Source organism: Rhododendron vialii, chromosome 6a, assembly GCF_030253575.1.
Source record: "Rhododendron vialii isolate Sample 1 chromosome 6a, ASM3025357v1".
Classification (NCBI taxonomy): Eukaryota; Viridiplantae; Streptophyta; class Magnoliopsida; order Ericales; family Ericaceae; genus Rhododendron; species Rhododendron vialii.
The window spans coordinates 24,693,330-24,707,619 of NC_080562.1; the positions used below are offsets into that span (position 1 = coordinate 24,693,330).

Below are 14,290 nucleotides of genomic sequence, written 5' to 3' on the forward strand. Positions count from 1 at the left end.
CTACTTTAAATATTAGTGTAAAAATCCAAGTAGTTCGGCAGAAGTAGGCTTAAGAACAACTCCCTCCGTCCCTTGTTTAGAGTTCAGTATTTCATTTTGTGTTATCCCTTAATAAGTATCCACTTTGTAAAGTAAGTGGATAAAAGTTGGTGAATTTTTCATTTTGCACATAAAAGTAGATTTTATTTTAAAAAGTTGGTGAGTAAAAATATAATAATGATGTCTTCATAGAGAGTAAATAGGAAAGTAGAGGTAAAAGTTGATGTGAAATGATGACTCCTTAGTAAATTGAAGTTATGAAACTGAACACTTAAAAAGAAACAGAAAGAGTATGGGGAATTCTTGATAAGAATGTGATCTTTCCTAGTTTCTCATTCCTATGAAGGATTATGGACATTAACTAGTAATTTGATCTGTGTTTGTTCTTGTTTTCTTTTTTTAGTTCCATATCTTGAAATAAGTCATACGTACCAGTTCCCCTCTATTGCGATGAAGAGAATTTCACCGCTGCAGATAACATAAGCTGTGATAAATTGTTGGTGGCAACTTTTCCCAAAATTTCAGCTCATCTTTAGCTAATTACCAATGGACATTTTTTTTCTGCTGTGTTTTGACAGACCGAATTTGACATGAGACGATTAAAAACCTAAGACCGCATTTCCGAAAGTTGAATATAACAAGAAGTGGACTAAGGGACTACGTACACACCCACCACTAATTGCACGAAAAGTGAGATAAAGGGCTTCGAAAAATGAGGTATTGATAATTTCCTCAGAATTATTTCCATCAAACTACTCATCAGGTCATCTCATTATTGGTAAAACTCATCAAAGGAGGCCTAAGAGTAAAATTCTGCCAAGTGGGGAAAACACTATTCTGCAGATACTACCATCACACTGTAGATGCCAAACAAGGAATATTATTTGGTTGAACTGAAACAAATCAATATTTTCGAAAGTGTTTTGGGCACAAATTGTCGTCATCTTCGAAACAGATTCTAGGATGGTTTGGTGTGGTGCAGGGACATCAGGAATTCAAAGTCACAGAAAATGAAAACATATGATAGTGTTCGCCATCGATTTTAGACTATTAACTAGAGTAACTTGCCCATAAGAAAAAAGGAGGAACAGCATCCAAGCTTATACCATGCGGAAAACCAAAACAGAGGCAGCCTTGTGCTAACAACCACAAGTTTTCAGTAAATCTAGAGGTCAATTACCATGTGCGCTAGTTTGGCCTGAGGAATGGAGATCAAAACAAGAACAGTTTTCATCCTCATTGGAGACATGTGCTCCAGTAAACCTAATGAGAGTAGGCAAAATATTTTGTAAATGGCAGACGTAAGACAAATGAATAAAGTTCACTATTATTGATTCTCTATAGTAAGCTGCTGGCAGAGTATTTTCAAGTGCTCACGTTTGTGGATAAAGTTTATAATAGACCCAAATATTCGGCAAAGAGAAGAGAATACCTGAGGCAAGCACAAAATAAAGGATTACAAATGAGCTTCCATGCTTTCCAAAAAAACAGCAAAGGGCTTCCATGGCCAGGCCACTAGCTGCTTCAAAAACCAACACAAATACAAGACGCAACCGGCTTCCAGGAAGTACAAAATGGGTCATCTGCAATTCAGTCCATTGTAGCCGTTATCAAAGGGATATGAGTAATTCAACTCTCTGAGTACTCAGGAGTCGGGGTAGAGCTGCGAAGGTAGCTAAAGATCTGGCTCGAGAGATGCATCTTCTCAAACATAAGAAGATTCTGCAAAAGTGAAGATGATGCGATAGGAAACAAACATGAAAGTCTAAAAACTCAACAATTTGCACAACATTATGCATAACATGCCAATGTGAAAATGTGTCATTGGTAATTGAGTAGATTTATATGTTTCAACTCACAATACAGTGCACTCACACATTAACATAATGGCACAATGTTGTGCAAATTGTAAGACCTAAACAAACAGAAATCTATCTTATTCTTTTCAAGCATGTTTTATTTCTTAATCATTTTTATACTATTATTTTCCACACCGAAATAAACAAAGGACCATGGTCTCCACCAGTTTTCTTCTATGCCATCACCAGAAGTTTTCTCACCTTCAGTAAGGTAAGGAGAGGGAGGAGGACGAGAGCACACCCCTCACCCAAGAGTTGCACTCTTTAGTGTCTCTGGTTCTACTTGCCATCAGAGGTTACGGCAGTAAGCAGTAAGCATATTCTAGACATTTCAATCTGTCTTCCCCATATAAATGTGCATCTTCTTTTTCTTAAACACCATTGCACTGCAACAAGCCATAGGCTGCCCTTCAAGCTTTCTAACTCCAGTTACTCTACATAAATAAGCCCCTAGCACTATTGGTTTGGGGCCATTCAACCAATTGTTAATGGCTTCAAGCTTTACGTTTTCTTCATTGATGATTTTAGTAAATGTTAAAGCATCCAACTCAAAGCAATTAAAAATGAGGGGAGAGGCCGCCCAAGCTCATATACTACTTTTGGACGAGATAATTAACCGATGTGGGACAAATTCCAACTGTAAATTTACTTGTGTATCCCTTCTTCTACAAAAGGAGGTTTCCACCAACATTCTTGTCTTTTAAGTCCTTCATTGAGAAGCAATTCACTTCTTGTCCTCAAATTCTAAGGATTGCTGCTGGTGGTTAATTTACTACTGTCCCCATACTCAATCCAGAATGGAGTAGTTGATAGGATGGAGCAATTGAAAGGAAGTATAGGCACCTCACGAAAGCTACCATCGCAGTTTTACAACAAACCTCTCTCCCTTTGCTTACTGGTTTGATGTTTTGGCATCTACTAATCCAATCAATGAAAAGCCAAGCTCCTCTTTCACTCAACAAATGCCTTAAGAAATTTTATATCACCAACAACCTGATCACTAATTTGTAAGAGTGGTTGGTTGGGTGTTTTCCCTGGCTTAGACCCTTAAATACAAACAAGCCACTGAATAAACAATGTCTTCTATCGTTTTGTGTTATATTTCCGCTCTCAAAGGTTATAAATGTCTAGACATTGCCACGGGAAGGTTTATGTGTCCAGCCATTTTGTTTACAATGAGCAATGTCTTAAACTTTTAGCCTTTTTGGGGTTATTTTTGCCTTTTTCTGAATTGATATGGATCAGAAAAGTAAAAAATGGAGCAAATCTGGAAGAAAAAAAAAATTCATTAATAACAAAAATAAGTCAAAAGTTTCAGCTTCTCTGTCTTTTCTAAGTTTTTTTCACATTTGGTTCATGTTTTTACTTTCTTAAGATGAACAATGTTCAACCAAAAACTCCAAAATGTTCACAAAAGACAAAAATAAAGAAAGAAAGGTCAAAAGGTTAAGACATCTCAAACACATAAGGGATGTTCCCATCTTCTCCTTTTGACTTCAACTACATCTACTACTCCACCATGAGGTGGAGGCTTGGAGCCAGCCGAGGCCACCCACCTCCATTGTAGGGAGGTAATCCCAAACAAGCACAATTAGTACCCGAGCACATGGTACCGGGGACCACATGCTAAATGAAACAGATCGCACCGCCGATGAGAGCGGTGATCGGCAATAAGGACCCATGATATGAGAAGTCATTGGTCCAAGCATTCTGCTCGGCAGTGAGAGGGCCGAATAGAGGAAGGACTCTTGTAATGCAGCCTTAAGTGATAAGGCAGTACGAATAATCTAGAAGGTACCAGTACAACTGTACTCCGAAAAAGACTAGGATCCCGCGAATAGAGGATCTGCGTGAATCCCCTAGTGAAAGAAGGATGTTTGGCCAATAAAGGAAAAGAGTCCTAAAAGGCCTCTGGAAGCGATTCGATAAGGGAACGAGAATCGATAGCCTGGGTTTCCTATACGAAATAAGGAAACCTAGGGCAACGAGGGTGCTTGGGCAACAAGCAAACAAGTGTCTATATAAACGAGGTAAACCTAGAGGCAAAAGGTACGCAATATGTTGCAATCACATTATTTTTCCTACTGTTAATCAGAGTTCTCCCTAGTACGCGATACCAACTTAGGCATCGGAGGGCCTGTGCCGACGAGAGGCATATGTGCGTTCACCCCTGTCTGTGTTTGCAGATTATGGTTCCGACGAAAAGCTAGAGTTCCGATCAAGCGGCACGAGTGGCCGTTGCGTTCAGCGTGCTATTACAAGCACCATCAGTTTTTGCTCACCTACAACTGGCGCCATATATGGGAAATGAAAGAGTTCCCCTTGAAAAATGACCATGGTGGGAGAAGATTCAAAGACACCACTCGACCCAAAGAACTTGCTGAACGGAGGGGGAGACAAATCCTTGCCAGGCGTCCCGAGAAAGTTCGAAGCAGGACATGAGAAGAGGACAGCAAGCAAGGGGAACCCACTGACCGTTCCCGATAGTTCTAAGAACAAAGATGGAAGGACGGCTACAGGGTCCACATGGAGGGAGAAATCCCAACGTAGGGAAGAATCTATTGCGCACTCAAAAAGTGTTAACAACAGTGATAATATCCTCGATAAAAAGAGGCAGGAAATCAAGGAGTTTGCGCACTTAATGAAGCGAAGAGAGCATGAGATTCGAAAAATAAAGCGGATTTAGGAGCACCCCGAAGACTCTGGACTTTCACGAAGAAATTCCAGGGGGAACAGTCGAGTCGAGCCCTGGTGAAGTACAGGAAGGCTTCTTCACGAGGAAGAAGAAGTAGGAGTAGGAGTCGTACCCCAAAACAGAAAAGGGCTTCTTCACGGAAAAAAAGGAGCAGAAGCAGAAGCCGTACCCCCGAGCGGAGGAGGGCTTCTTCACGAAAATGAAGGAGTAGGAGCCGGAGCCCCACCCCCGAGGAGGGAGGGACTAGGAAGCACCATAGGGACAAGTCCGAGAGACCTGAAGCCGATTGGGACAAGAACGGAGCTCACAATACTAGAAAACGAGAGGATAGGACCGTGATTGCACGGGAAGCAGCATGGAAAGCCCTCAGCAACAAAGCTGCTTTTCCCTTCGCAAGGAGGTTGTTGAGCAGGGTGAAGCACAACGCGTTCGTTCTATATGAAACAAGTGCGGATCTAGTAGCTCACGTACAACATTACCAACAAGCTATGATGATGCCAGCATGTGCAAGATGTTCCCATCGAGTCTGGGGAAGGTAGCTTTGTCCTGGTTCCATAAGCTGGGCCCACATTCCATATGGGGATGGAAGCAGTTAGCCGAAGAATTCACTGCTCGATTTTGACAAGCAGAAGAGCACCAAAAACCTTTGAGAACCTCTCCGCAATGAAACAGGGAGAGAACGAGCCAATCAGGGACTATGCAAAGAAGTACTGGGAAACTTTCAACCAGATTGAAAGTTGCAGCGATGAGTATGCAATTGCAACGTTCAAAACTAGATTGCTTGTTCGAGGAGAGTTGCATCGGTCATTAAACATGAGTCCGGTGGACACGTTAGCAAAATTTATGGAGCTAATCGAACAGCATGCCAAAATGGAGGATGACATACTCCGGGAGAATGGAAAAGTTGTAGCCGAACAGGCAAAGGGGACCGCGAGGAAGGCGGAAAAACCAAAGCCCAAGACCTACAAGGAAAGAAATGAGTATGGGCAGACTAAGAAAGAGCCATACAGGGACAGGCAAGCTCCTAATCCTAAGTCTTTCTTTTCAATAACCACGGTCTGGAAGGAAACAATCTATAGAATTCTTTATCGAATAAAGAATCGCCCCTACTTCAAGTGGCCCTCGAGATTAGAGGGAGACAAGGGTTCTAAGCGAGCTACGAGTCAGCACTGTAGCTACCATAAAGATTGGGGTACATGACAAAGGACTGTGAGATGTTCAAGAGACACATTGACGATCCGATGGCTTAAGGATATCTCAAGGAGTTCGTCCAGGAAGGACCCAAAGAGAATGAGAGTGCAATAGAGTTGGATAACAAGCAAAATCCAAAGGGTGTGATCCACATGATACATGGATTGGCCACACCTTATACGAGAAATGAGGTGAGGCTAATCCAGAGGCAAGTTAAACACGACCAGCATGTCATGCATCTGGAAAAGAAGAGAGGACGTGAAGGTGAAATATGCGACGAAAGCATAGTCTTCACAAAAGATGACCTGGGAGGAGTCCAAGTGCCGCACAATGACGCCTTGGTCATAACCCTACGAATTGGGGAGTATGACATTGAAAGAATCCCGGTGGACTTAAGAAGTTGTATGGAAGTTCTGTACTACAATGCGTTTAAAAAGCAAGGACTGACACAGGCAGATGGAATTCGGTGCAGGAGCAATTTGCCATTAGGGAAAGTAACGTTGCCTGTTCTGGCGGGAACAGTAGTGTAACGAACCGATTTCCTAGTGGTAGATGTTCCATCCTCCTATAACGCGATTATAGGAAGAACGTGGCTGCACAAGATGAGGGCGGTTTCCTCTACTTATCACCAGATGGTGAAATTTCTTGGATCTAATGGAGTTGAGAAAATCAAGGGCAACCAAAAGGTGGCACAGCAGTGCCTTATCTCCATTATCAAGAAGGACCCGAAAGCCCACCTAGTTCAAGCCGTGGAGGTTCCAAATCAACCGACCATCGAGGATGTCGGAGGTAACCCTGCCGAGAAAGTGGTGGAAGGTTTAAAGAAAGTACAGATCAACGAGAGGTATTTTCTAATTGGAGAAACACTGGGAAAGGACGAGGAAGCCGAACTGGTAGGGTTCTTAAAGGAGCACATAGATGTGTTCACATGGGTTCCCGAGGAGATGCCCGAGGTAGACGCAAACGTGATTTGTCACCACTTGAATGTGGATCCCCAACATAAACCCGTAATTCAGAAGAAGAGGAGATCAACCGTACAACACATGGATGCTATCATCGAGGAGGTTGATTGTTTATTGGAAGCCAAGGCTATACGTGAGGTTTACTACCCGGAGTGGTTATCTAACATAGTAGTTGTGAAAAATAAGAATGGAAAGTGGCGTATCTACGTGGATTTCACGGACTTAAACAAAGCTTGCCCTAAAGACAGCTTTCCACTACCAAGGATAGACTAGTTGGTTGATGCAACTGCAGGTTATGGAAGGATGAGTTTCCTTGATGCATATCGAGGATATCACCAGATTGCTATGTTCGTGCCCGATCAGGAGAAGACCTCCTTCATTACAATTTACACCAAGAGGACTGTATTGTTATAGCGTTATGCCCTTTGGTTTGAGGAATGCTGGAGCAACATACTAGAGGTTGGCAACGATTATGCTCAAGAAGTTGCTCAGACTATTGAGGTATACATAGACGACATGGTGGTCAAAAGCAAAGAGAAATAGAACCACATAGCCGATTTGAAAGAAGCATTTAAGATCCTGAGAAACTACAAGTTAAAACTCAAACACCTCAAAATGCGCATTTGGAGTTAGTTCTGGAAAATTCTTGGGCCACCTCGTAACCATAAGAGGGATAGAGGCGAATCCCGGTCAGATAAAGGCTACAAAGCCCAAGGACCACGAAAGAAGTTCAAAGGTTGACTGGGATGGCGGCAGCCTTCAACAAATTTATAAGCTGGTCAAGTGACAAGTGCAGGCCCTTTTTCCAGTTACTAAAAAAGAGGGAAGGGTATGAATGGGGAGCAGAGTGCGAGCAAGCCTTCCAAGACTTGAAGAAGTGCTTGGCAGCGGCACCACTTTTGTCAACTCCAGAACCGGGTGAGTCCTTGATTTTGTATTTAGCATTCTCTGAACATGTAGTAAGTGCAGTATTGCTAAGGAATAAGGGGCCTGAACAAATCTCTGTCTACTACGTGAGCAAGACGTTGTTGGACGCGGAGGTCCTGGCGAAGCTGGTCCTGGCATTAAGGACAACGGCAAGGAAGTTGCCGCATTACTTCCAAAGTCATAAGATAGTGGTATACACAGAATACCCGTTGAAGTCACTGCTACTACGAAAAGTAGATTTCTCGGGAAGGATATCAACGTGGTCGGTAGAGTTGAGTCAATACGATATTGGCTATCAGCCGCTCACCACGATTAAAGGACAGGTGTTAGCCGACTTTATTGCAGAGTTCTCTCCTGCAGTGGCTCCCCAGCCTCCTACAAGAAAGGGGCAGGCACTCGAGCTTCCCATCGAGAAAAATGAAGCACTAGCCGAACAGGAACCCCCTGGAATGGAAGTTGTTCGTGAACGGTTCAGCATGTAATACTGGATCAGGGATTGGGGTTGTGCTCTTTCCTCTTGGAGGAGTAATGCTAGAGCTGTCTGTTCGGCTGGGCTTCAGTGCGTCAAACAAACGGGCCTAAGGAGTACGAAGACTCTAAAAGTCAGAAGGATAAAGGTATATTGTGATTCACAGCTTGTGGTGAATCAATTGTCCAAGAAATATGAGGCTCGGAATGAAAGATGGCAGCCTATGTGGAGGCCGCCAAGGATCTACTTTATACTTTCGAAAAGATTTATGTTGAGCAGAATGCCCATGCAGATTCATTGGCTTGGTTGGTCGCAACTGTTCCAACCGAGTTCAAGAGAAGGGTAGTGGTGGACTACCTTAGTGAGCCTAGCATTGGAAGAAGCGTAGAGTTGGTCTTGGACGTGAACCAAGGACCAAATTGGATGGATCCAATTATGGAGTTCCTACGAGATGGGACACTCCCCTCTGACAAAAAGAAGGCTCATAAGATAAAGACAAAATCCGCGCGGTTTCGACTGTCCCCAAAAAGAAAGTATAAGATGTCCTTTACAAGACCGTATTTGCTTTGTGTACACCCCGAGATTGTGCAAAAATTCCTCCATGAGATCCATGAGGGAACATGCAGAAGCCATGCTGGGGGCAGATCCATCGCCCACCGAGCAATAACCCAAGGGTACTGGTGGCCGCACATGCAAGAGGACGCAAAGGTGTATGTCAAGATTTGTGAGAAGTGCCAGAAGTTCTCACCCATGATTCAAACACCAGCCGAGATCCTCTGGTGCCTTTAACAAGTCCTTGGCCATTTGCACAGTGGGGACTGGACATCGTGGGTCCACTCCACAAGGCAACTGGGAACAGAAAGTTCTTGTTGGTTGTAACGAACTATTACACGAAATGGATTGAGGCAGAGCCATTGGCCAAGATTACGGAACCTATGGTGGAAAGGTTGGTCTGGAAAAGCATTATCACAAGGTTTAGGGTCCCCTACTCTTTGATCACTGATAATAGGGTGCAATTCCAAAAGAAGTTCAAAGCTTTCTGTTCCCAGTATGGGATAAGAAACTACTACTCCACCCCAGTCTATCCTCAGAGCAATGGGCAGGCATAGACATCGAACAAAATCATTCTTGATGGAATCAAGAAGAGGTTGGACAAGAAAAAGGGCAAGTGGCCCGATGAGTTACCACTGGTCCAATGGGCGCACCAAACCACGCCTAGGAGGTCTACGGGAGAGACCCCCTATTCATTGGCATATGGCACAGAGGCTGTTATACCACTCAAAGTTGGTTTGCCAACAATAGGACCGCTTTGGTTGAAAGCGGGGGCAATGACAGGGCCCTGGAAATTGAGTTGGATCTTGCCAAAGAACGACGAGAGTGGGCCTTGGTGTATTTGGCCTCTTATCAGGAGCAGCTCAAGAAGAGCTACAATAAACATATTCACCCACGAGAGTTCGGTGTTGGGACCTGGTGCTACAAAAGGTGCCCGGTAACACCAAGGTGAAGACCGAGGGCAAGTTGGGGGCCAACTGGGAAGGCTCGTATCGAGTAACTGAGATTGTGGGCATAATGGCTTATCGGTTGGCGTCTGGACAGGAACCCAGTGCCAAGGCCTTGGAATGTCCACAATTTGAGGAGGTTCTTTGTTTAAAAGACTTCATTTTGTTTTAGAATGCAAATCGTGATTGTGTGGGAATTATGAATACAATTCCCTTGTTTTTTTTAAATATATTTTGTAGTTGCAAGGGGTACGTGTAACGCCCCCTTGAGTTCAGAATAATGAATAAATTACAATTTGGCAGTGAATTATGAATTTTTAGGAATTTTTTATCTTTTTCTTCGTGGTTCTATTTTATCTTGTGTCTATACGAATACAAAGCTAGAATACGCTAACGCTCTTTCTTCCTTCATATTGGGGAGCAGAGAATGGGCGCATATACCCTGGCACGTACGAACAAACGCACAAATTGGCTAAGTATGAGAAACTTAGATTTGTCCAAGTGTGAAAAACTTGGGTGCATATGAATACATGCACAAAATCTCTAAGTCCGAAGAACTTAGAAGCGTACGAACAAACGCACAAACTATCTAAGTATGAGGAAACTTAGAAGCATACGAACAACCCAAATTGGCTAAGTATGGGAAACTTAGATTTGGTCCAAGTATGAGAAACTCGGGTGCATGTTCACCCAAGTTGACTAAGGCTCCATTCTAGAACACCTTCTTAAAAAATAAGTATTTATTTCATATTTTCAAACTAAAAAATAATGTAAATGAAAAATAATTTTTTGATTTTTTTTTGCACCGTATAAAAGATTTTGATAAGATCTATTAAACAAGATCCATATTGGTAGGAAAATTATTTGCGTAAATACATTATTTTTGAGCTTGAAATTATCTTCTTAAAAAATAAGTAGTTATATTGAGTTCAAGAACGGGGCCTAAGCATATGCACAAATTTACCTCAAACTGACTAAGCATGAACACACTTGGGGATTTCCGTATGAGCCTACAATATATGTCTTTGGTACGAATGCCACACATATCAATACTGGATATGAAACACTTGGATATATAATACAACTGTGAAGTTGGAGCAACAAACAATGCTTAAACAAAAGTTAAGACCTCGCAGGGATGCAAGAAAATTTACCAAGCTGCAAAGGGCCACCAAATAGGGTTAAATGCCACAAAGGGCTAAAAAACATGTGTTTGAGAATGTATCAGTGCCACACAGGGCAGAATCTATGGTCACGCAGGACTTGCAGGTTGGTAGAGTAATGTTCTAGGATGAGAGATGTTTTTTCTTACCTATCCCTCCAGGGTCAGGCCTTGAATAGGTGCATGAGTGAATGGCCTGTACGGTGTTGACCTCCGCAATAGTGCTGCCAGCATTGTTTCCACTGGCCGGGGCTGGGAACATTTCACCTTCTTGCATGGCGTCATCCGTAGATTGCGCGAGGTGTCCAGTGTTTAGCTCCTCGTCCGGGTTGTCCTCCTCTTCAGCAAAATCCTCCTCAGGCATAGCCACGATGCTCGGTAGATCGTTCTCGGCCCAAAGTGGGGACGTCTCCGGAACACCAGCCTTCTTCAAACACGTGGCCCAAACAGCAACCCAAACTTCATCTTGAATTGTGGGCAGAAGGCCTTGTAGCTCTCCGTAGCAGAGTTTTATGAGGGCTTGGTATCTTTGATACCATCCAATTTCGACTTCAGGTTCTCCGCAGCAATACGAGCTTGGTTCCTTTCCGTTTTCCGTTTCGAGCCTGGTAATGGAGCGTTGCAATTTTGCGTTCTCACTAGAAAGCTTTGCGCGTTGGGACTCAGCTTGGCCCAGCTTTTGGGCCATGGCCACCATCTTTTGCATTGCCTGATAAATGAGGGGATCAGTAGCGAAAATGGGGCTGTTAAGCAAAATAATGAAGAGGGGGAGTGTACCTTGGCACTGTTGACCATGAAGGAGCTAAGGAGCTTGTCGGGGGAATACTCAACCTCCTTTTGCATGTCCCCGGGCAACAGGAAGGCCTGAGATAGGGCCAAAGCGGTGTCCTCAGCGTCAGCGCTGTCTCTCACATTAATGGGGCGATTGCCATGAGAAAGCTTAGGGGCCCAAATCGGAATGTAAGCAGTGGGTCCACGAGTAGTAAGGTTTCCCTCCGTTAAGTCAGTACCTGTGGGAGTAGGGTCAGGGCGCCGGTGCGTGTCACGATGACTGGCAGCGATCTCTTCAGGGGAAAAGCCCAGAGGAATGTCGGAGTGAGCAACGGCCCGACGGCCATGACCTTGAGAACCGTCACGGCCTTGGTAGGAGCCTCAGCCATGAGCAGCGCCGTGACCCTTACCATGACCAGGAAGGGATAGCAAGCTGCTGAGGTTGACCGGCTGGTTCATCTCTTGTCTGGGAAAAGGGTGCGAGGGAGAGTAACCTCTTGAAGATGAAGTGGAGGTTTCTTCGGCAAGGAGAATGGGCTCGTCGGGAATTTGAGGGGTGTGACCGGCTATGTCTCTCTTGAACAGGATTCGAAGTAGAAGAAGTTGGAGGCCTTTGATCGTCAGTTGCACGAGTGCGGCGGTCAATGAACCCGCTGTATGAAGCTCTGTAGCTAAGAGGCACTTGAATAGCTCTTTCTCGACATGCGAGATGAGTCTCCAGCCCATTAAAAGCTAAAGCGCGACTGATGTCAGCCACGTGAACTAAAGGGGTGATGATGTCATGCCCTTGGTTGACGTTTGTAGCTACAAAGAAAGAAATGTGACAGAACGATCAATTAAGAAAACAATGAACAAAGGTTGCTCAGCAAATGAAAAATTCTATAAAGAGTAAAGAACTAACGTGGTGTGCTAAATCTATGCGGCACATGAAAGCCTACCACCCTGCCGTCCTCATCCTTGGGCTTGAAGTTCCCTGTGACGATGAGGAAATCATTGTCATCCCCCGAGCAGAGTCAGGAAGCTCAAGAACGAATTTTTTCCTAGAATTCCTACTTTTCAGATAATACGTGACGGCATCATTTGTCCTAGAAATACTGTACAAGTGATGGATGTCGTACAAGCCTAGGGATGTACCAAGCATGTGGTTAAGGGAGTTTACACCCATAACAATGGGGAAAAAGTTGGCAAAGAAAACCTAACACCGCCCTCGACGACGGCGACGAGAGGAATATGAAGAGTGTCGTTATCGGGACACTCACGAACAGCGTTCTCAGGGGCAAGGGCAGTAGTTATGTTGTCTGGTATGTCATAATGAGCCCTAAAATCGGCCATAGCTCGAGGGGTGTTACAAAACCGCCTAAACCTCCCCATTTTTCTGAGCACAAAAAGATGCAATTTAGAGGGGGATGAAAACTACGAGAAAAGCAGAAACCCTAGGAATGAAAAGCCCTAAAATCAACGAAATGCGATTGTAAATAAGAGTGGAGTGGGGAGTGATGACTTACGAAACGGAGATTGAATGAACCTAGTGCAAAAAGGAGAACAGTGCTCCTATGGCGGAAGTGCACTCTCCTTTCTGTAGGGGGAGTATAGAGAGAAGAAGTGAGGTTCAAAATGGGACGAAATCCCATATATACCCTAATGAGTGGGGTGGCGTATGCGAAACGTCACCCCAGACGCCGTTTGTGCGTCTCGTTCCACGTAAACGTTCGTTCACATTAAATGCGAACAGTACGGATCACGTCGCGTGTAAAGGCGGTTGCAGTGAAAACCTGTATAACTCAAAAAGCTAGAACATTTGGCTTGGCCCAATGAAGAGGTTGCACCAATTTTGAGTTTGAACGGTATAAAATGGAGGAAGCAACAAGATTTTGCTTGGCATTAAGGAGCTTTGCTCGTCATTTGAGTAATAACAACGAATAAAGCTGGGGAGCAATTGTAGGGAGGTAATCCCGAACAAGCACAATTAGTACCCGAGCACGTGGTACCGGGGACCACACGCTAAATGAAATGGATCACACCACCGATGAAAGCGGTGATCGGTGATAAGGACCCATGATATGAGAAGTCATTGGTCCAAGCATTCTGCTCGGCAGTGAGAGGGCAGAACAAAGGAAGGACTCTTGTAAATGCAGCCTTAAGTGATAAGGCGGTACGAATAATCTAGAAGGTACCAATACAGTTGTACTCAAAAAGACCAGGATCTCACGAATAGAGGATCTGCGTGAATCCCCTAGTGAAAGTAGGATGTTCGGCTAGTAAAGGAAAAGAATCCTAAAAGGCCTCTGGAAGTGCTTCGATAAGGGAATGAGAATCCGACATACCCTAGGTTTCCTATATGAAATAAGGAAACCTAGGGCAACAAGGGTGCTTGGGCAAACAAGTGTCTGTATAAACGAGGTAAACCTAGAGGCAAAAGATATTCAATAAGTTGCAATCACATTATTTTTCCTACTGTTAATTAGGGTTCTCCCCAGTATGTGATAATACCTTAGACATTGGAGGGCCTATGCCAACGAAAGGCATAGGTGCGCTCTCCCCTGTCTGTTTTGCATATTATTGTTCCGACGAGAAGCTAGGGTTCCAGTCAAGCGGCACAAATGGCCGTTGCTTTCAGCGTGCTATTACAAGCACCATCAGTTTTTGCCCACCTACACCCGTATTTCTATGTTTTAGTAAGGCTTATGTATGTTAAATTGGTCCTCAATTTAGATTA

At 44.0% G+C, this 14,290-nt stretch overlaps 1 long non-coding RNA gene across 3 annotated transcripts in view; it reads right to left on the minus strand.

Moving 5' to 3' along the window:
• Positions 1-914: 914 nt before the first annotated feature.
• Positions 915-14,290, minus strand: part of LOC131329141 (uncharacterized) — a 39,878-nt gene continuing 26,502 nt past the window's right edge. For 2 of the 3 annotated variants that reach the window (XR_009200657.1, XR_009200656.1), the window contains exon 5: positions 1,342-1,761. This is a non-coding gene — a long non-coding RNA (uncharacterized LOC131329141). Of the gene's footprint in view, positions 1,303-1,341; positions 1,762-14,290 lie in introns of those variants that run through there. The other variant, XR_009200655.1, reaches the window with a different exon arrangement.